The sequence below is a fragment of the Ranitomeya variabilis genome, chromosome 1 (assembly GCF_051348905.1).
Source record: "Ranitomeya variabilis isolate aRanVar5 chromosome 1, aRanVar5.hap1, whole genome shotgun sequence".
NCBI classification, from domain to species: Eukaryota; Metazoa; Chordata; class Amphibia; order Anura; family Dendrobatidae; genus Ranitomeya; species Ranitomeya variabilis.
In genome coordinates this window covers 444985564-445009489 of record NC_135232.1, presented here as the reverse complement: position 1 = coordinate 445009489, position 23926 = coordinate 444985564, and the positions used below count along the sequence as shown (strand labels likewise).

The following is a 23926-nucleotide window of genomic DNA, read 5'->3' as shown; positions in this document are numbered from 1 at the left end:
TTTCCCTCTCCTATGGGGTATCGGTGTACTTTGGAGACATTGCCAAACAAATTTTGCGGTCTATTTTCTCCTGTTACCTTTGTGAAAATAAAAAAATGTAAGCTAAAAGAACATGGTGTCAGCTAATTATTCCAGCAAATTTTGCCTTCACAAAGTCAAAGTGCTCCTTCCCCTCCAAGCCCTGCCATGCGCTTTAACAGTCCCCCACATAATCGGCATAATCAGTGGAAATTGCACAAAAAATTGTATGGTGCAATTTCTTCTGTTACCGTTGTGAAAATGTTAAATTTGGGGCTGAATGAACATTTTTGTGGAAAAAATAAGTTTTTTTAGTTTCACCGTTCAACGGTATAAACTTCCGTGAAGCACCTGGGGGTTCAAGGTGTTCACCACACATCTAGATACATTCCTTGAGGAGTCTAGTTTCCAAGATGGGGTCAGTAGGGGGTTTTACACTGTTTAGGCACATTAGGGGCTCTCCAAACACGATATGACAATTTTTCCAGCAAATTTTGCATTTGGCCTGGTCGTGAAGGTGAAAATAGGCTCGGGGGAGAAGGGGTCAAAGGGGCAGCGAAAGCATATGGTAAATGCCGAACTCTGTCTGAAAATTGAACAGTGAGAGTAAAATAAGTAAATCACCTGCGCTGATTGATGGTGTTGCTAGTACAAAACCTGCAATCATGCCTCCAGTGTGGGGGAATTGAGGAGAGGGCTCAGTCAAGTGAATTAGCGTGGAGCCAAGTACTCAGTGTTAGATACACAACTGCACAAAGGTTTTAAAACGGGGTGAATCACACCCAATAGTGATAAGTCATGCGAAAATACTTATGAGCATGAACAGATGCACTTACTAGATGCTGTGACTCAGATGATCCCGAAAGATAGAAGGCGGCAATCCTCCTTGTAGGTTAGTGTCTTAGCGCTGCACCGTGAAGTTGCGGGGTGGGCCCTGATGAAGAAGGAGTGTATCCTTCGAAACACGTCGGATTGGTTGCCCGCGCCCGCCCCTCAACCTTGTGACGTCACTACAGGTACCATGCCCCCTACACACTTTGCCACCGCTCCGGCGTAGCTTCCGGCCGGAGCACGCTAGGAGCTGGCGGTTTCTGCTCACTGCTATAGCCGCACTAGCAGCGACGTTTTTAGCCCAGCTAGCCCTGTCACCACCCTGCAACTTCACGGTGCAGCGCTAAGACACTAACCTACAAGGAGAATTGCCGCCTTCTATCTTTCGGGATCATCTGAGTCACGGCATCTGGTAAGTGCATCTGTTCATGCTCATAAGTATTTTCGCATGACTTATCACTATTGGGTGTGATTCACCCCGTTTTAAAACCTTTGTGCAGTTGTGTATCTAACACTGAGTACTTGGCTCCACGCTAATTCACTTGACTGAGCCCTCTCCTCAATTCCCCCACAGTAGAGGCACGATTGCAGGTTTTGTACTAGCAACACCATCAATCAGCGCAGGTGATTTACTTATTTTACTCTCACTGTTCAATTTTCAGACAGAGTTCAGCACAGACTCCGTCATATCACCAGCAGCCTAGATCCCCTCCACCATACGTAGCTATTTTCCCCATTTTTGTTCTATTGGTGCAGCGCCAGTGTATATTTTCTTTTATATGGTAAATGCCCCCAGCCTGTCGCTAAGAGCTATTTAGCACAATTAGTACACCTGCAAGATGGGTCCCAGCCAATTTGTGGGAGTCATCCTGTATAAAAGACTCCCTCTCCCTTAGGGACTTCGCCAAGCAACGAGTTGAGTCATTAGGGAGATGGTGTTCTTCTAGTGCAGTTGTGAGGTCCCCTGGTCCTGATGCAGCCAGGCCGAATCACTGGTCCCAGTGCGGCCAGTGCCTGAACGTTATCCCCTGGTTCCGATGCGGCCAGTCCTGTTCCCGAAGTTCACTGATCCCAATGCGGCCAGTACCTGAACATTGTCCCCTAGTCCTGGTACGGCAAGTCATGAATCCGAAGTCCCCTGGTACCCGGTGTGACCAGTGTTCTGTTCCCGAAGTCCCTGGTTCCAGTGCGGTCAGTTCTGAGCACTGTCTCCTGGTCCATGTGCAGCCAGTCTCTGCTCCAGTATCCTAGACTGTTGTGTCTGAAAATAGCCCTAGTCTTTGTCAGCAAACCTGACCTCTGGGGTTAGGATCTGCAGTACCTGGATCTGCCTAGGGGCTTGTTTCCACTTGCGAGATATATGTCCGTGTCTCGCATGTGGAAACCAAGCTCTGGTGCCGGCACTTGGGAGCGGAGCGTGCGGCCGCATAGCAACATATGGAGCCGCACGCTCCGCTCTGGAGTGCCGGCGCCAGAGCTTGGTTTCCACATGCGAGACACGGACGTGTTTCTCGCAAATGGAAACAAGCCCTAGGAGTCATACCTGGCGGCTATCTTCAGCCCAGTCTGTCTTCATCATCAGGAGCTCCAGTGAATACCTGGTAGCCGTTTAGCTATGGCCCTTCCTAGGCAGGCCTGTCCTGTAGCACAGTAGGTTCACAAATCGAAGTGTGCCACCATTGGGCATACCAGGTATACCACAGCATTATAAATTATTAGTATAATATCATGTGGAATTTAAAACAACCATAACAAAAAAAACATAATTGTTATTTTTTCATTCCTCATCACCCCACCCTCAAAAAATGTAATAATTAAAATGTACCCTAAAAGTGTTTATTTTTAAATGACTCGTCAACCAAATAAAACAACAAAAAAGCAAGCCCATATATAACTACATTAACAGAAAAATAAGAGTTATATTTCTTTAAATGTAGCAGTATAAAAAAAATTCAGTTACAAATGAATTTGCTATTATTATGCAAAAATGGTGATACAAAGAAAACGATCCATATTTGGTATTGTCGTAGTCATACTGACACATACAGTAAGGGTATCATGATATTTATGCTGTTTAAGGATGGGGCGACATGGCGATTTTGGCAGCGACATCTATCATGTGACGAAAGACTGCTAAGCTTCGTAGTTATATCGTAGGGCAACACAGTGAATGAGGTTGCATTGCAAGCAAGTTGCATGAAGTCCAACCGCAATGGATTTTTTTCGTTTTGCGACTAGCTTTTCGTAGTACTCTCGGGGTTGCAACCTGAACCCATTCATTTGTATTGGACTATGTCCCATATGTTGCAGCGACATATAGCAAACTCTGGTCATGTGACAGGTATCACAGCCAAAGTCACCATGTAGCCCCAGCCTTATGGTGCAAATTTTTTAAGTTTTGCCCTTTTTTTATCATCCATCCAGGATTAATACTGTGAAAGTTTATTGTTATAAGTTATTTATACTCCAATAGACAGAAAAATTAAAAATTATGGCTCCTGCAATGTGACGATAAAAAAGCACAAAAAAGCTGTGTCTTGAAAAAATTTGTGAGATTTGATAATTAAAATGATGGCCTGGCATAAAATATTGATGAATTATCCCCAGCATTGGTAATTTATATCAGATTGATGGTGGTCTGACACCTGCGATCCCCACTAATCATATGTTATTAATTCCAGTTGCAGCCAAATAAAAACACTGAATGGAGCTGGACAGCACAGTTAGGGCTCCTTCTCATTTGCGAGAAATACGTCAGAGTCTCGCAGGTTAAAACCCTGCTCTAGCGCCAGCACTCCAGAGCGGAGCGTGCGGCCACATAGCAAAACATGGAGCTGCACGCTCCACTCTGGAGTGCTGGCGCCAGAGCAGGGTTTTAACCTGCGAGACTCGGACGTATTTCTCGCAAGTGAGAAGGAGCCCTGAAGTTTAATGTCTAGCTTATTTGCCAGGCACTGTGGATTAGCTATTATTCCAATGAATAAGAGAAAACAATGGGGTCCTTTTGTATCCGCTATGTCACAAACCTATATCCCACACGAATTCTGCTTCTTTGCTCCTAGAATGGAACATAAATGGAATTCAAAACCTCAGTTGTGAATAATCTTAGCTTTACACTTGCCCCTTTTTTGTTGAATATTTTTGCTCTGCAACTAATCTGAATTTATGGCAAGAAAGGTGATAAACTGATATATAATTAGTCAGTTTTTCAATCCGCTACCAATTATCATTAATATAAGAAGCCACAATATAGTATGTTAGTGCTAACATAAGATGAACACAGATGGGTTTCAATGACTTACAAAGGGATCCATTTATCTTGGTTTCCAATTGTTTTGATGAAAAGAATAAGGATACCTACAGTATGATGCTAGATAGCAAATATGATAGAAATGAAATGCAATAGAGGCTAAGAAAGGAACTTTTAAAGCAGACAACAGAAAAAGAATACAGTCATGTCAAACTGAGGGAACTGAGTAGTTCTTGTCCATGAGTTTTAGTTCAATAGAAAGCAAAATACAAGTGGATACATCCGCAGCAGTTCTATGTAAAGGGGTTGTATGAATAGGGGTGATAAGAAAATCTATCAATATCAGATCAGTGGGTGTCGGACACCTGTCATTCACTCGATCAGCTATTTCTATGTTCCTTGGCCACTGGAAGGGACGGAGGCGAAACACCACAGCTCCACACACTGTGTAGTGTCTGTTCTCGAGCACAAAAAGTCAGCTCTCATTGAAATGAACGAGAACCGACCAGCAGTACCACAGGAGTAACAGTGATCGCATCTTCAGAATCTTGCTATATTTTGAAAAGTTATCATTATTAAACATTATTAAAGGGTTTTCCCGCTAAATGAAAAATATATGATAGCTGGAAGTCCAAATACTGGGATCCCTCTTATCCTAAGAACAGGGGACCCAAAGAGCCCTGTGTAATTGCATGGGGCTGCGTGTATGTGACCACTAGTGATGAGTGATAAAGTGTTATCCGAGCATGCTCGGGTGCTGACCGAGTGACTTCAGCGTTTTCGAAATATATGTTCTGAGTCCCCGAACCTGCATGTCTTGTGGCTGTTCGACAACTGCGACACATGCAGGGCTCACCCAACAAACAGGCAATCCATACATGTATTGAGGCTGTCGAACAGGGGCAAGACACGTAAGTACAGGGACATATTTTCCGAGCATGTCGAAGACACTCAGCACAGTAGCATGCTCGGATTACACCTTATCTGAGCACGTTCACTCATCACCACTGCTCCATTCAATTTTCTAGGGATGATAGAGTTGTTACCTCCCTCAGTCCCAAATAAGCAAATTCACACAGTAGACTTTGGGATTGCCATTCTCATGATCAGTGGAAGCCTCTAGCAATCATACCTATGCTGTGGATAGCTGACAAGTGTATTTAATGTGAAAACCTCTTTAACTATTGCTTAGTGATGCTGAAAGACTATCTGAATACTAGTTGGCCAGTTCTATAACATTTGTGGTAATACACATCTTATATAGTCATAATATTTGTGTCATATTTTAAGATTATACTTAATTATATTATTATTAGAACAAATAGTCTGATCTATAGAAATGTAGTACAATGATATGTACATTACACAAATATCTGCACTTATGTACACCAAAATGTCAAGATGTAGATAAATAAATTGATAGATACAGTCGATATATGTACTGCTTTCTGAATAGTAACTAGAAAATTATTTGTTTTTACAGTGCATAAGAGGTAGTATTAGATTAATATGTATACATTCATTGGTGGATTTTTGACATTCAGTACTGGAGCCGCTCTGATCTCACGTGGATTGCTGAGCACAGAATCAGTAAGCTACTTATTGACTGCAATCTGTTTAATCTTCATCTGTTTAACTTTTAGCTCGCACAAAGCTTCTCACCAATGAGGGTAAATTTTCACTACATCTACAGACTCCTTTTCTTTCTCAGGCAGCAATAACAATACTGTAGTCTAATTCTAATCAAAATGGGTTTGTTTTTCATCAAAGAATCTGCTGACATATCATGAGAATACATGATGCATGAATCAAATACACCAATGAAAACTTTGGTTTCAAGGGTAAAAATATTTTGAGGTAAGGGATTAAACGATTATTAATTCACTTCAGGTCATTCGTTCGTTGGACATCCAGGACAAGTAAATCCTGAGATTCAAAGTTCACATGTGAAAGCACACAGGCATAGAAGAACATTTTATAAAATATACATACAAGCAGATGGCTGGTTAGATCACTTACACTAACGTGCATGACCCTACCTGCCAAGAATATTACAAAATCCTGCTTATGTTCTTTTTAAAAAATGTAATGGAAGCAATTTTATGTTGAGAATAGACAGAATGATTATTGATTTACAATTATAGAAAGATGTATAAATAGATAATAGTTATTAAATAGATAATATATAAATAGATATTAGATAAAACGAGATAGATTATAAATAGATCACATATATATCTATATATAGATATGATACATAAATATGAGATAATATATCGATAAATATTGGATATTACATAGATATAGATAGAAGATAGACAGATAGATATGAGATAGATATGTCTATAGATAGATATGGGATAGATTAGACAGATAGATATGAGATAGATAGCGATATTAGATAATATAAAGATAGATATACTGTAAATAGATATGATATAGATAATATAGAGAAAATAATTATAGATGATAAACAGATAAGAAAATGACATACTGATAATAACACAGACGATATCAGACAGATACATACATATATAGTTAGAACACAAAATATTATTAAAGTGTCCACTATGTGTTATTGTGCTGCATTTGTAAGATACAGGTGATAACAAAAGTTGGGTGAATGTGCTGATTCGGAGTTAGTGGGGTCCTACATATTACTAGTTCATTGTTATTTGTGCCAGTAAACAGCCCTTCACCAGGACAGGCATACAATGGAAACACAACACTCACCAGTGACCCATGCCAGTCCTGTAAAGTCAGGGCAGATAGGTGTGCCAGGGCTGGATGCTGCTCATGGCTTCCTGCTGTAACCAGGAGTTGTCTGCCAGCTGCCTAGTATACATACAGAAGAGAGCAGCCTCAGCACCAGTGACACTGGGAACGTGTAGCCGCTGCCTCCCTCCCTGCCTCTGCCACACCCTCTCTCTGTCCAGCTCCAAGCCTGATTATGGAGCATGAGCCAGACACCTCCCTCCTGAGCCTCACGCTGCCATTCCCTCTGTGACTTGTCTCTACGCATTTGGGCAAACTCTTCCTCCCAGGAGTTCTCTACCTAGTACAGACGCAGACAGCCTTGTCCGAGAGTCTCTACAAACAGTGTGCTATATATACAGAGTAGTGTAATGGCTGTGTAGAGCAGGGAGGCATGTAACATCACTGCACGTCCAGTCATGCACCTGGCTGTGTGAGCGCGTCCTTTCCTGTCAGAGGTTATCAGTCCCTGTCAGGAGCAGAGCCTCCTTTTCCCGCCCATTTCCAGTGTGACGTCATTCCAGGGGACTGCGCTCACTTGTAGCTTCTCCCCCGTCGTCCTTGCAGTGAATCACACACAGGAGTTACCTCATGGTGCCGGTGCTGGGTTCTGCAGCCTCTCTTCTCTGTGAAGAGCAGGTCACATTGAGCTGCGCATGTTATCCTCGGCCAGCACTTTGCCTTTACATCTTGTGAAGAAGAGGATAATGGCGAGGTTGCCATAGCTACAATGGCGGCATGTTTGAACAGAATTCAGGAGCAATATTCATGCTTGTGACCAGTCTCACAACTGTTCTTCCATCATTCAGTATTGCTGTCATAATATCACACCAGCTAATAATTGGGATAAACCATGTATCAAATGTTAGCTCTAAAGAAAACGATTAGAATAGCGAACAGGGCACTTTACGTGAGGAGCCAAAATAGATGCCATGCTTTCATTTACTAGTTATCTGAGGTTAGGAGCAAAAAATGTCAGTTGTATGGTCAATGATGGCTGCTATGTTATGTAGGACAGGAATCACAAGGGTTAATCTGAAATTTTAGTAAAAGTTACTCTCATCTTCATATCTGGATATTATAGTTTACAGCTTGTTGCCTTGGAGACCGACTACCACTGCTTGAGAGAAGAACGTGTAGTGCTGGCAAGCTCATTACTATGGAGCTTGTAAACACTGTTTTGAAGCTGGCCAGGATCGCTGGAGAGTTCTGTTACCTCCTAATCCAGAAGAGATTACAAACTAGACATCAGCAGTGGTCGGTCTCCTAGGCAATGAGCTAAAAGCAGAAGAAAAGTGTTAATATATATTTCTAACTTGAAATTTTAAAAAGCAGTAAATTGCAATAGTGCATTAGCCATCCATGAAGCTGGTAAGAATCTTTCACATATGCCATGCTTGGCCCCAATAAGGCAATAAAGCCTATACTCGCCTCCCACGTCGGCGCTGTTCCCGCAGTGTCGGCACTCTCTGTCCTGGGGCTCCTGTGTAGTTTCTGTGACACGTGATCCCAACACCCAATCAGCGCTGTTGTCACTGTCCCCGCCTTCTATTGAATTGAACATGAAGAGGAAGTCAGAGATCAGCTGCAACCCGGACTTCCTCTTCATGTTCAATTCGTCCGAAGGAGGGAAAAGTGACACCAGTGCTGATTGAGCATCGGCATCAAGTGTCACAACACTGCATCACAGCTCCCGGGGAAAGCGAGTGCCTACACCGCGGGAACAGCGCTATCACGGGTATAGGCTTTTATATTTTCTTAGGGCCAAACATTTAGATCAAGAAAGGGATGTCCTAGTAGTACAGAACCCCTTTAATTTAGGACAATGTGTATCATATTTCAATGTTAGAATAAAACAAACATATCATTGATGAAATCTGTACAGCTGCACAGGTGCCCACCAGGTAAAGAGGCCACTTACACATCAGAAGCAGGTGAAATTGTGAATTATGATGAGCTATTGGGCTGAATAGGGCCCATATATTGTTCTTACACAGCGGCCCTTTTCTGTCTGTGTCCGCCAGTGAATAAAAATATAACTTTCCTCACAAATGACATATTTATGAAACATTTCTGACACCTGCTGGTCATTTTTATGCCCTATCCTGGCACTCTCAAGTGAAAAACAGACAGTTTTATCTGCTATTCTTAAATAGTTGCATAGGGAGGGATTGTGATGTTGGCAACATAGATATGGTTTCAGTATGTTGTTAATACAGTTATACCAGAAACCACCCTATCATACTCTACCCTTCGCAATTGCATTCAGAGACTTTTAGCAGCCGATGTACCCTTTTACGGCGGTCATTAAAGTGAACGTGTAAGCTGCTAAACGCTGTTAAATCCACAGGCAGAATCCATCAGACACTAGCTGTATGTGCTCTGCCAGCTATGTTTGACTCTGAAATGCTGTGACGTTTTAAAGAAAAATATACTTTAACCTCTTCACGACCTTTGACACAGAGCCGGCGTCAGCACACGGCGCACCCGGCCCTGAGCAGGCGGGGAACCCATTCGCCTTCAGGGACACAAGTGCACTATGGGGGCCCACTGCTTGTGCCAGTACCAGCACCCGCAAGTGACCCTGCCCACTTGCTCAGTGCCCCAGCACTTGTGATATTTACCTCTCCCTGTTCCACCATTGCGGCGTCTTCTGCGTCTTATGACTGTTAAGTTTCAGGTCAGCGGGTGCAATGACGTGACTAGTGTGCTCCCTCTGCCCAAACAGAAACAGTGCAGAATGACTGTTAATCGACATCGATCTGGGGCACCATGCAAAATCTCACCCCGTGGGGTATGCTTGATCATAAGGAAGGTGAGTGATCAACCTGATACTACACAAGGGGAACTTGTTAATGATCTCAAGGCTGCTGGGGCCACAGTCACCAAGAAAACCATCGGTAACACATTACTCCGTAAAGGTTTAAAATCCTACAGTGCCCGCAAGGTCCTCCTGCTCAAGAAGGCACATGTGCAGGTTCGTGTGAAGTTTGCCAATGAACACCTGGATGATTCTTTGAGTGATTGGGAGAAAGTGCTCTGGTCAGATGACCAAAAATTGAGGTCTATGGCATTAACTCAACTCGCCGTGTTTAGGGAAAGAGAAATGCTGCCTATGACCCAAAGAACACCGTCCCCACTGTCAAGCATAGAGGTGGAAACATTATGTGTTGGGGGGTGGTTCTCTGCTAAGGGCGCAGGACTACTTCACCGCATTAATGGGAGAATGGATGGAGCCATGTAATAATAATAATAATTTTTATTTATATAGCGCCAACATATTCCGCAGCGCTTTACAACTTATAGAGGGGACTTGTACAGACAATAGACATAACAGCATAACAGAAATCACAGTTCAAAACAGATACCAGGAGGAATGAGGGCCCTGCTCGCAAGCTTACAAACTATGAGGAAAAGGGGAGACACGAGAGGTGGATGGTAACAATTGCTTTAGTTATTTGGACCAGCCATAGTGTAAGGCTCGGGTGTTCATGTAAAGCTGCATGAACCAGTTAACTGCCTAAGTATGTACCGTAAAATCCTGAGTGACAACCTCCTTCCCTCCACCAGGACATTAAAAATGGGTCGTGACTGGGTCTTCCAGCAAGACAATGACCCAAAACATACACACAAAGCAACAAAGGAGTGGCTCAAAAAGAAGCACATTAAGGTCATAGAGTGGCCTAGCCAGTCTCCAGATCTTAATCCCATAGAAAACTTATGAAGGGAGTTGAAGCTCTGAGTTGACAAGCGACAGCCTCAAAATCTTAATGATTTAGAGATGATCTGCAAAGTGGAGGGGACCAAAATTCCTCCTGACATGTGCACAAACCTTATCATTAACTACAAAAAATGTCTGCTGTGCTTTCCAACAAGGGCTTTGCCACCAAGTATTAAGTCTTGTTTGCCAGAGGGATCAAATACTTATTTCTCACTGCAAAATGCAAATACATTTATCTAATTTATACAATGTGATTTTCTGAATTTTATTTTTGATATTCTATCTCTCAATATCAAAATTAACCTACCCTTAAAATTATAGACTGTTCATGTCTTAGTCAGTGGGCAAACTTACAAAATCAGCAAGGGATCACATACTTATTTCCCAAACTGTATGGGGCCCTGTTGTGAAATTGGATTTTGGGCTCCCCCGGTGGCCACTGGTGGAATTGAACTGGTGTGCATCATCCCCTCTGTTCACCTGTTTCCATCAGGATGTGGGAGTCGCTATTTAACCTTGCTCCTCTGTCACTTCCATGCCGGTCAACATTGTAATCAGAAGCCTTTCTGTTATGACCCCAATGGCGAGGGTCTCAGAGGAACGTGGAAGTCTGCAGAATACAAAAATCCAGCTCATAGGGCAGTGGTAACTGGGTTGACCATATATCTACTCCTAACGCCAACACTAGAAGTAGCCGGGGATCATTCCTACTTTGATTCTAGATGACACGCGCCAGCCGGAGAATCTAGCTACCCCTAGTAGAGGAAAACAAAGACCTTTCTTGCCTCCAGAGAAGGGGACCCCAAAGCTGGATAGAAGCCCCCCACAAATAATGACGGTGAGGTAAGAGGAAATGACAAACACAGAAATGAACCAGGTTTAGCACAGAGAGGCCCGCTTACTGATAGCAGAATAAAGAAAGGTAACTTATATGGTCAACAAAAACCCTATCAAAATCCACACTGGAAATTCAAGAACCCCCGAACCGTCTAACGGTCCGGGGGGAGAACACCAGCCCCCCTAGAGCTTCCAGCAAAGGTCAGGATATAGTTTTGGAACAAGCTGGACAAAAATACAAAACCAAAACAAATAGCAAAAAGCAAAAGGCAGACTTAGCTGATATAACTGGAACCAGGATCAGTAGACAAGAGCACAGCAGACTAGCTCTGATAACTACGTTGCCAGGCATTGAACTGAAGGTCCAGGGAGCTTATATAGCAACACCCCTAACTAACGACCCAGGTGCGGATAAAAGGAATGACAGAAAAACCAGAGTCAAAAAACTAGTAACCACTAGAGGGAGCAAAAAGCAAATTCACAACAGTACCCCCCCCTTAGTGAGGGGTCACCGAACCCTCACCACGACCACCAGGGCGATCAGGATGAGCGGCATGAAAGGCACGAACTAAATCGGCCGCATGAACATCAGAGGCGACCACCCAGGAATTATCCTCCTGACCATAGCCCTTCCACTTGACCAGGTACTGAAGCCTCCGCCTGGAGAGGCGAGAATCCAAGATCTTCTCCACCACGTACTCCAACTCGCCCTCAACCAACACCGGAGCAGGAGGCTCAGCAGAAGGAACTACAGGCACAATGTACCGCCGCAACAAGGACCTATGAAATACATTGTGAATAGCAAACGACACAGGAAGATCCAGACGAAAAGATACAGGATTAAGGATTTCCAATATCTTGTAAGGCCCAATAAAACGAGGTTTAAATTTGGGAGAGGAGACCTTCATAGGAACAAAGCGGGAAGAAAGCCATACCAAATCCCCAACGCGTAGTCGGGGACCCACACCGCGGCGGCGGTTGGCAAAGCGCTGAGCCTTCTCCTGTGACAACTTCAAGTTGTCCACCACATGATTCCAGATCTGCTGCAACCTATCCACCACAGAATCCACCCCAGGACAGTCAGAAGGCTCCACATGACCCGAAGAAAAGCGAGGATGGAAACCAGAGTTGCAGAAAAAAGGTGAAACCAAGGTGGCGGAACTAGCCCGATTATTAAGGGCAAACTCAGCCAACGGCAAGAATGTCACCCAATCGTCCTGATCAGCAGAGACAAAACACCTCAAATAAGCCTCCAAAGTCTGATTGGTTCGCTCCGTCTGTCCATTAGTCTGAGGATGGAAAGCAGACGAAAACGACAAATCAATGCCCATCCTACTACAAAAGGATCGCCAGAACCTGGAAACGAACTGGGATCCTCTGTCAGACACAATATTCTCAGGGATGCCGTGCAAACGAACCACGTTCTGGAAAAACACAGGAACCAGATCGGAAGAGGAAGGCAGCTTAGGCAAAGGAACCAAATGGACCATCTTGGAGAAGCGATCACATATCACCCAGATAACGGACATGCCCTGAGATAGCGGAAGATCAGAAATGAAATCCATGGAGATATGTGTCCAAGGTCTCTTCGGGACAGGCAAGGGCAAGAGCAAACCGCTGGCACGAGAACAGCAAGGCTTAGCTCGAGCACAAGTCCCACAGGACTGCACAAATGACCGCACATCCCTTGACAAGGAAGGCCACCAAAAGGACCTGGCCACCAGATCTCTGGTGCCAAAAATTCCCGGGTGACCTGCCAACACCGAGGAATGAACCTCGGAAATGACTCTGCTGGTCCACTTATCCGGGACAAACAGTCTGTCAGGTGGACAAGACTCAGGCCTATCAGCCTGAAATCTCTGCAACACACGTCGCAGATCCGGAGAAATAGCTGACAAGATAACTCCATCTTTAAGAATACCAACAGGATCAGCGACTCCAGGAGCATCAGGCACAAAGCTCCTAGAAAGAGCATCGGCCTTCACATTCTTTGAACCAGGTAAATACGAGACAACAAAATCAAAGCGGGAGAAAAACAATGACCAGCGGGCCTGTCTCGGATTAAGGCGTTTAGCAGACTCGAGATACATCAGATTTTTGTGATCAGTCAAGACCACCACACGATGCTTAGCACCCTCGAGCCAATGACGCCACTCCTCAAATGCCCATTTCATGGCCAACAACTCCCGATTGCCCACATCATAATTTTGCTCGGCAGGCGAAAACTTCCTAGAGAAAAAGGCACAAGGTTTCATAACAGAGCAACCAGGGCCTCTCTGCGACAAAACGGCCCCTGCCCCAATCTCCGAAGCATCCACCTCAACCTGAAAGGGAAGTGAGACGTCAGGCTGGCACAAAACAGGCGCCGAAGTAAACCGGCGTTTCAACTCCTGGAAAGCCTCCACGGCAGCAGGAGCCCAGTTAGCTACATCGGAGCCCTTCTTGGTCATATCCGTCAAAGGTTTCACAATGCTAGAAAAATTAGCGATAAAACGATGGTAGAAGTTAGCGAAGCCCAAGAACTTCTGAAGACTCTTAACTGACGAGGGCTGAGTCCAATCAAGAATAGCTCGGACCTTGACTGGGTCCATCTCCACAGCAGAAGGGGAAAAAATGAACCCCAAAAAGGGAACCTTCTGTACACCAAAGAGACACTTTGAGCCCTTGACAAACAAAGAATTTTCACGCAAAATTTTAAAGACCAACCTGACCTGCTCCACATGCGAATCCCAATTATCAGAAAAAACCAAAATATCATCCAGATAAACAATCAAAAATTTATCCAGATACTTCCGGAAAATGTCATGCATAAAGGACTGAAAAACTGAAGGCGCATTGGAGAGACCAAAAGGCATCACCAAGTACTCAAAATGACCTTCGGGCGTATTGAATGCGGTTTTCCATTCATCACCTTGCTTAATGCGCACAAGGTTGTACGCACCACGAAGGTCTATCTTGGTGAACCACTTGGCACCCTTAATCCGGGCAAACAAGTCAGACAACAGCGGTAAAGGATACTGAAATTTGACAGTGATCTTATTTAAAAGCCGATAATCAATACAAGGTCTCAAAGATCCGTCCTTTTTTGCCACAAAAAAGAATCCCGCACCAAGAGGGGAAGAAGACGGACGAATATGTCCTTTCTCCAGAGACTCCTTGATATATGAACGCATAGCGGTATGTTCAGGTACCGACAGATTAAACAGTCTTCCCTTAGGAAATTTACTGCCTGGGATCAAATCTATAGCACAGTCACAGTCCCTATGAGGAGGCAGTGCACTGGACTCAGACTCACTGAAGACGTCCTGATAATCAGACAAATACTCCGGAACTTCCGAAGGCGTAGAAGAAGCAATAGACACAGGCAGGGAATCCCCATGAATACCACGACAGCCCCAACTTGAGACTGACATAGCCTTCCAGTCCAGGACTGGATTATGGGTCTGTAACCATGGCAGCCCTAAAACAACCAAATCATGCATTTTATGTAAAACCAGGAAACGTATTACCTCGCGGTGTTCAGGAGTCATGCACATGGTAACCTGTGTCCAATACTGCGGTTTATTTGCAGCCAATGGTGTAGCATCAATACCCCTAAGAGGAATAGGATTTTCTAATGGTTCAAGAGTAAAACCACAGCGCTTAGCAAATGAGAGATCCATGAGACTCAGGGCAGCACCTGAATCTACAAACGCCATGACAGGATAAGATGACAGTGAGCAAATCAAAGTTACAGACAGAATAAATTTAGGTTGCAAATTACCAACGGTGACAGGACTAACAACCTTAGCTATACGTTTAGAGCATGCTGAGATAACATGTGTAGAATCACCACAGTAGTAGCACAAGCCATTCCGGCGTCTATGAATTTTCCGCTCATTTCTAGTCAGGATTCTATCACATTGCATTAAATCAGGTGTCTGTTCAGACAACACCATGAGGGAATTTGCGGTTTTTCTATCACATTGCACCGAATTAGGTGTCTGTTCAGACAACACCATGAGGGAATTTGCGGTTTTGCGCTCCCGCAACCGCCGGTCAATTTGAATAGCCAGTGCCATAGTATCATTCAGACCTGTGGGAATGGGAAAACCCACCATAACATTCTTAATGGCTTCAGAAAGGCCATTTCTAAAATTAGCGGCCAGTGCACACTCGTTCCAATGTGTCAGCACGGACCATTTCCGAAATTTTTGGCAATACACTTCAGCCTCGTCCTGCCCCTGAGACATAGCCAGCAAGGCCTTTTCTGCCTGAATCTCAAGATTGGGTTCCTCATAAAGTAAACCGAGCGCCAGAAAAAACGCATCAAGATCAGCCAATGCCGGATCTCCTGGCGCCAGCGAAAAAGCCCAATCCTGAGGGTCGCCCCGTAAGAACGAAATAACAATTTTTACTTGCTGAGCAGAATCTCCAGATGAACAGGGTCTCAGGGACAAAAACAATTTACAATTATTCACGAAATTCCTAAACTTAAACCTGTCTCCGGAAAACAGTTCAGGAATCGGTATTTTAGGTTCTGACCTAGGATTTCTGATAACATAGTCTTGTATGCCCTGCACACGAGTAGCCAGCTGGTCCACACTTGTAATCAAGGTCTGGACATTCATGTCTGCAGCAAGCATAGCCACTCTGAGGTAAAGGGGAAGAAGAAAAAAAAAAAAAAAAAAACTCAGAATCTTCTTTCTTATAATCCCTCTTCTGCAATGCATTAAACATTTAATACGGGCCTGGCAAACTGTTATGACCCCAATGGCGAGGGTCTCAGAGGAACGTGGAAGTCTGCAGAATACAAAAATCCAGCTCATAGGGCAGTGGTAACTGGGTTGACCATATATCTACTCCTAACACCAACACTAGAAGTAGCCGGGGATCATTCCTACTTTGATTCTAGATGACACGCGCCAGCCGGAGAATCTAGCTACCCCTAGTAGAGGAAAACAAAGACCTTTCTTGCCTCCAGAGAAGGGGACCCCAAAGCTGGATAGAAGCCCCCCACAAATAATGACGGTGAGTTAAGAGGAAATGACAAACACAGAAATGAACCAGGTTTAGCACAGAGAGGCCCGCTTACTGATAGCAGAATAAAGAAAGGTAACTTATATGGTCAACAAAAACCCTATCAAAATCCACACTGGAAATTCAAGAACCCCCGAACCGTCTAACGGTCCGGGGGGAGAACACCAGCCCCCCTAGAGCTTCCAGCAAAGGTCAGGATATAGTTTTGGAACAAGCTGGACAAAAATACAAAACCAAAACAAATAGCAAAAAGCAAAAGGCAGACTTAGCTGATATAACTGGAACCAGGATCAGTAGACAAGAGCACAGCAGACTAGCTCTGATAACTACGTTGCCAGGCATTGAACTGAAGGTCCAGGGAGCTTATATAGCAACACCCCTAACTAACGACCCAGGTGCGGATAAAAGGAATGACAGAAAAACCAGAGTCAAAAAACTAGTAACCACTAGAGGGAGCAAAAAGCAAATTCACAACACCTTTCTGTGCATGTTCCTGCTGCTAGACAACTCCCAGCTAAGTTGGACTTTAGTCCTCGTTTGTTTTTGCATTTTGTTCCAGTTCACAGCTGTAGTTTCGTTTCTGTGTCTGGAAAGCTCTTGTGATCTGAAATTGCCACTCTGATGTTATGAGTTAATACTAGAGTCTTAAAGTAATTTCAGGATGGTATTTTGATAGGGTTTTCAGCTGACCATGAAAGTGCCCTTTCTGTCTTCCTGCTATCTAGTAAGCGGACCTCAATTTTGCTAAACCTATTTTCATACTACGTTTGTCATTTCATCTAAAATCACCGCCAATATTTGTGGGGGCCTCTGTCTGCCTATCGGGGAAATTTCTCTAGAGGTGAGCCAGGACTATATTTTCCTCTGCCAGGATTAGTTAGTCCTCCGGCCGGCGCTGGGCGTCTAGGGATAAAAACGTAGGCAACGCTACCCGGCTACTGTTAGTTGTGCGGCAGGTTTAGTTCATGGTCAGTTTAGTTTCCATCCTTCCAAGAGCTAGTACTATAAGTTTGCTGGGCTATGTTCTCTTGCCATTGAGAACCATAACAGTTTGACCGGCCAAAAAGGGTTAAATTAATTGACAGAGAAAGGAGAAAAAAGAGAAGTCTGCTGAAGATTTTTTTTTTTTTTTCCCTTCCCTTCAGTTCTGAGTGTGCTTGTAATTGAATCTCTTGCAAGTCTGCCTATATTGCAGCCTTTCTCTCTCTCTCTCTCCTTCTAATCCTGGAATGGCTCTGTGTTCACCTGTTTAAAATGGATATTCAGAGTTTAGCTGCAGGTTTGAATAATCTCACCACGAAAGTTCAAAATTTACAAGATTTTGTTGTTCATGTTCCTATATCTGAACCTAGAATTCCTTTGCCTGAATTTTTCTCGGGGAATAGATCTTGCTTTCAAAATTTCAAAAATAATTGCAAGTTGTTTTTGTCCCTGAAATCTCGCTCTGCTGGAGATCCTGCTCAGCAGGTCAGGATTGTGATTTCCTTGCTCCGGGGCGACCCTCAGGATTGGGCTTTTGCATTGGCTCCAGGGGATCCTGCGTTGCTCAATGTGGATGCGTTTTTTCTGGCCTTGGGGTTGCTTTATGAGGAACCTCAGTTAGAGCTTCAGGCGGAAAAGGCCTTGATGTCCCTATCTCAGGGGCAAGACGAAGCTGAAATATACTGCCAGAAATTCCGTAAATGGGCTGTGCTTACTCAGTGGAATGAGTGCGCCCTGGCGGCGAATTTCAGAGAGGGTCTCTCTGATGCCATTAAGGATGTTATGGTGGGGTTCCCTGTGCCTGCGGGTCTGAATGAGTCCATGACAATGGCTATCCAGATCGATAGGCGTCTGCGGGAGCGCAAACCTGTGCACCATTTGGCGGTGTCTACTGAGAAGACGCCAGAGAATATGCAATGTGATAGAATTCTGTCCAGAAGTGAACGGCAGAATTTTAGACGAAAAAATGGGTTATGCTTCTATTGTGGTGATTCAACTCATGTTATATCAGCATGCTCTAAGCGTACTAAGAAGCTTGATAAGTCTGTTTCAATTGGCACTTTACAGTCTAAGTTTATTCTATCTGTGACCCTGATTTGTTCTTTATCATCTATTACCGCGGATTCCTATGTCGACTCTGGCGCCGCTTTGAGTCTTATGGATTGGTCCTTTGCTAAACGCTGTGGGTATGATTTGGAGCCTCTTGAAACTCCTATACCCCTGAAGGGGATTGACTCCACCCCATTGGCTAGTAATAAACCACAATACTGGACACAAGTAACTATGCGGATTAATCCGGATCATCAGGAGATTATTCGCTTTCTTGTGCTGTATAACCTACATGATGTGTTGGTGCTTGGATTGCCATGGCTGCAATCTCATAACCCAGTCCTTGACTGGAAAGCTATGTCTGTGTTAAGCTGGGGATGTAAGGGGACGCATGGGGACGTACCTGTGGTTTCCATTTCATCATCTATTCCCTCTGAGATTCCTGAATTCTTGACTGAATATCGTGACGTTTTTGAAGAACCTGTTGTGAATTTGGATTCTGGGCTCCCCCGGTGGCCGCTTGTGGAATTGGACTTGTCATCCTCTTTCCTGTTTCACCTGATTCCATCAGTAGTGGGTGTCGCTATTTAAGCTCATTTCTCTGGTGGTTTCTTGCCGGTCAACAATGTTATCTGATGCCTCTCAGTGCTTGTTCCTGCTTCTAGACAACTACTAGATAAGTTGGACTTTTGTCCATGTTTTGTTTGCCTATTTGTTCCAGTTCACAGCTGAAGTTTTGTTACTGTGTCTGGAAAGCTCTCGTTGATCAGGGATTGCTACTCTGGCGTTATGAGTTAATGCCAGAGTTTAAGGTAATCTCTGGATGGTGTTTTGTTAGTGTTTTTCTGCTGACCATGAAAGTATACTATCTGTCTTCTGCTATCTAGTAAGCGGACCTCAAATTTGCTAAGACTATTTTCCTGCTGCGTTTGTTGTTTCATCTGAACTCACCGTCATTATATGTGGGGGGCTACTGTCTTCTTTGGAATATTTCTCTAGAGGTGAGCCAGGTCTTATATTTCCCTCTGCTAGCTATTTAGGTCTTAGGCCAGAGCTGGGCATCTAGCGATAAATAGGAAATGCTACCTGGCTATTTCTAGTTGCGCGGCAGGCTTAGTTCATGGTCAGTATAGTTCCATCTTCCGAGAGCTTGTCCCTCTATAGGCTTGCTATGATCTCTGCCTGCAGAGATCATGACAGTTTGACCGGCCAATAAAGTGTTAAAGACCCAGGTTGAGAAAGGAGAGTTATAAGAAGTCTGCTGGAATTTTTTTTTTTTTTTTCCTCCAGTCTGCCTTGCTGCAGTCTTTTTTCTCTCTCTCCTAATCTCTGTATGCTCTGTGTGCACCTGACAATAATGGATCTCCAGAGTGTAACTGCGGGTTTGAATAATCTCATCACGAAAGTACAAAATTTACAAGATTTTGTGGTACATGCTCCGGTATCTGAGCCGAGAATTCCTTTGCCGGAGTTCTTCACAGGGAATAGAGCTAGCTTCCAGAATTTCCGAAATAATTGTAAGCTTTATTTGTCCCTGAAGTCTCGTTCAGCTGGAGACCCTGCTCAGCAGGTTAGGATTGTGATTTCCTTGCTCAGGGGTGACCCTCAAGATTGGGCCTTCTCATTGCCAGCAGGGGATCCTGCGTTACGCGATGTGGATGCGTTTTTTCTGGCCTTGGGCTTGCTTTATGAGGAACCTCATTTGGAACTTCAGGCAGAAAAAACTTTGATGGCACTATCTCAGGGGCAAGACGAAGCTGAAGTTTTCTGCCAAAAATTCCGTAAATGGTCTGTGCTTACTCAGTGGAATGAGTGCGCCTTGGCGGCAACTTTCAGAGAAGGTCTCTCTGATGCCGTTAAGGATGTTATGGTGGGGTTCCCTTTGCCTGCAGGTCTGAATGAGTCCATGACAATGGCTATTCAGATTGATAGGCGTCTGCGGGAGCGCAAACCGGTGCACCATCTGGCGGTGTCTATGGAAAAGACGCCAGAAAGTATGCAGTGTGATAGAATTCTGTCCAGGAGCGAGCGACAGAATTTTAGACGGAAGAATGGTTTGTGTTTCTATTGTGGGGATTCTACTCATGTTATATCGGCATGCTCTAGGCGTACAAAGAAGCTTGATAAGTCTGTTTCCATTGGCACCATTCAGTCTAAGTTTATTTTGTCTGTAACCCTGATTTGCTCTTTGTCATCCATTGCCACGGACGCCTATGTTGACTCTGGCGCCGCTCTGAGTCTTATGGATTGGTCCTTTGCCAATCGTTGTGGTTTTGATTTAGAGCCTTTGGAGACTCTTATTCCTCTGAAGGGGATTGACTCCACCCCATTGGCTAATAATAAACCACAATACTGGACACAAGTAACCATGCGTATCAATCCGGATCACCAGGAGATTATTCGTTTCCTGGTGCTGTATAATTTACATGACGATTTGGTACTGGGATTGCCATGGTTGCAGTCTCACAACCCAGTCTTGGACTGGAGAGCAATGTCTGTGTTGAGCTGGGGATGTAAGGGTATTCATGGGGACGTACCTTTGGTTTCTATTTCGTCGTCCATTCCCTCTGAAGTCCCTGAGTTCCTCTCTGATTATCAAGACGTCTTTGACGAACCCAAGCTTGGGTCGTTACCTCCGCACCGTGAGTGCGATTGTGCCATAGATTTGATACCGGGTTGTAAATATCCAAAGGGTCGTTTGTTTAATTTGTCTGTGCCGGAACATGCTGCTATGCGGGAATATATAAAGGAGTCTTTGGAAAAGGGACATATTCGTCCATCTTCTTCTCCTTTGGGAGCTGGGTTTTTCTTTGTCTCAAAAAAAGACGGCTCTTTGAGACCATGTATTGATTATCGGCTTCTGAATAAGATCACTGTTAAGTATCAATACCCATTGCCATTGCTTACTGATTTGTTTGCTCGTATAGAGGGTGCTAAGTGGTTCTCTAAAATTGATCTTCGTGGGGCGTATAATTTGGTGCGGATCAGGCAGGGGGATGAGTGGAAGACCGCATTTAATACGCCCGAGGGCCACTTTGAGTATTTGGTCATGCCTTTTGGTCTTTCTAATGCCCCTTCAGTTTTCCAGTCTTTTATGCATGATATTTTCCGCGATTTTCTGGATAAATTTATGATAATATATCTGGATGATATTCTGATTTTTTCTGATGACTGGGACTCTCATGTCCAGCAGGTCAGGAGAGTTTTTCAGGTTCTGCGGTCTAATTCTTTGTGTGTGAAGGGGTCTAAGTGCGTTTTTGGGGTCCAGAAAATTTCCTTTTTGGGGTATATTTTTTCTCCCTCTTCCATTGAGATGGATCCCGTCAAGGTGCAAGCTATTTGTGACTGGACTCAGCCCTCCTCTCTTAAGGGTCTTCAGAGATTTTTGGGCTTTGCCAACTTTTACCGCCGATTTATTGCTGGTTTTTCGGATGTCGTTAAACCACTGACTGATTTGACCAGACAAGGCGCTGATGTTGCTAATTGGTCCCCTCATGCTGTAGAGGCCTTTCAGGAGCTTAAGCGCCGTTTTGCCTCTGCCCCTGTGTTGCGTCAGCCTGATGTGAATCTGCCTTTTCAGGTTGAGGTTGACGCTTCGGAGATCGGAGCTGGGGCAGTGTTGTCGCAGAAAGGTTCCGACTGCTCCGTCATTAGGCCTTGTGCCTTCTTTTCTCGCAAATTTTCGCCCGCAGAGCGGAATTATGATGTTGGGAATCGGGAGCTTTTGGCCATGAAGTGGGCGTTTGAGGAGTGGCGCCATTGGCTCGAGGGGGCTAGGCATCAGGTGGTGGTATTGACTGACCACAAAAATTTGATTTATCTTGAGACTGCCAGACGCCTGAATCCTAGACAGGCGCGCTGGTCTTTATTTTTTTCTCGCTTTAATTTTGTGGTGTCATACCTACCGGGTTCTAAGAATGTTAAGGCAGATGCCCTTTCTAGGAGTTTTGACCCGGACTCTCCTGGTAATTCTGAACCCACAGGTATCCTTAGGGAGGGAGTAATTTTGTCGGCCGTTTCTCCTGATCTGCGGCGGTCCTTGCAAGAGTTTCAGGCGGATAGACCGGATCGTTGTCCGCCTGATAGACTGTTTGTTCCGGATGATTGGACCAGCAGAGTCATCTCTGAGGTACATTCTTCTGCATTGGCAGGTCATCCCGGGATTTTTGGTACCAGGGATTTGGTGGCAAGATCCTTCTGGTGGCCTTCTCTGTCACGAGATGTGCGAGTCTTTGTGCAGTCATGTGACGTTTGTGCTCGGGCCAAGTCTTGTAGTTCTCGGGCTAGCGGATTGCTGTTGCCCTTGCCTATTCCTAAGAGGCCTTGGACACACATCTCGATGGATTTTATTTCAGATCTGCCTGTTTCCCAGAAGATGTCTGTCATCTGGGTGGTCTGTGACCGTTTCTCTAAAATGGTCCATTTGGTTCCTCTGCCCAAGTTGCCTTCTTCTTCTGAGTTGGTTCCTCTGTTTTTTCAGAATGTTGTCCGATTGCACGGTATTCCTGAGAATATTGTTTCTGACAGAGGTACCCAATTTGTGTCTAGATTTTGGCGGGCATTCTGTGCTAGGATGGGCATAGATTTGTCTTTTTCATCTGCTTTTCACCCTCAGACTAATGGCCAGACCGAGCGGACTAATCAGACCCTTGAGACATATCTGAGGTGTTTTGTCTCTGCTGACCAGGATGATTGGGTTGCTTTTTTGCCATTGGCAGAGTTCGCCCTCAATAATCGGGCCAGTTCTTCCACCTTGGTGTCCCCGTTTTTCTGTAATTCGGGATTTCACCCTCGATTTTCCTCCGGTCAGGTGGAATCCTCGGATTGTCCTGGAGTGGATGCGGTGGTGGAGAGATTGCATTACATCTGGGGGCAGGTTATGGACAATTTGAAGTTGTCCCAGGAGAAGACTCAGCGTTTTGCCAACCGTCATCGTCGTGTTGGTTCTCGGCTTTGTGTTGGAGATTTAGTGTGGTTGTCTTCTCGTTTTGTCCCTATGAGGGTCTCTTCTCCTAAGTTTAAACCTCGGATCATCGGCCCTTATAGAATATTGGAGATTCTTAATCCTGTTTCTTTCCGTTTGGACCTCCCTGCGTCCTTTTCCATTCATAACGTTTTTCATCGGTCGTTATTGCGCAGGTATGAGGTACCTGTTGTACCTTCAGTTGAGCCTCCTGCTCCGGTGTTGGTTGAGGGTGAGTTGGAGTACGTTGTGGAGAAAATTTTGGACTCTCGTGTTTCCAGACGGAAACTCCAGTATCTGGTCAACTGGAAGGGTTACGGCCAGGAGGATAATTCTTGGGTCAATGCATCTGATGTTCATGCTTCTGATCTTGTTCGTGCCTTCCATAGGGCTCATCCTGGTCGCCCTGGTGGATCTGGTGAGGGTTCGGTGCCCCCTCCTTGAGGGGGGGGTACTGTTGTGAATTTGGATTCTGGGCTCCCCCGGTGGCCGCTTTTGGAAT

General features: G+C 44.7%; 1 protein-coding gene and 1 long non-coding RNA gene across 9 annotated transcripts in view; one reads left to right on the top strand and one right to left on the bottom strand.

Moving 5' to 3' along the window:
- Positions 1–7575, bottom strand: part of SLC24A2 (solute carrier family 24 member 2) — a 675272-nt gene extending 667697 nt beyond the window's left edge. The window contains exons 1-2 of one of the 8 annotated variants that reach the window (XM_077249614.1): positions 7442–7460; positions 6833–6934 (exon numbers count right to left, since the gene is read on the bottom strand). The gene's annotated coding sequence lies outside the window, so the exon portion shown is untranslated. Of the gene's footprint in view, positions 1–6832; positions 7160–7278; positions 7383–7441 lie in introns of those variants that run through there. The other 7 variants (XM_077249620.1, XM_077249629.1, XM_077249660.1 and 4 more) reach the window with 7 other exon arrangements.
- The window catches only part of LOC143764268 (uncharacterized), a 483255-nt gene that overhangs the window by 434088 nt on the left and 25241 nt on the right, over positions 1–23926 (top strand). The window lies entirely within an intron of this gene.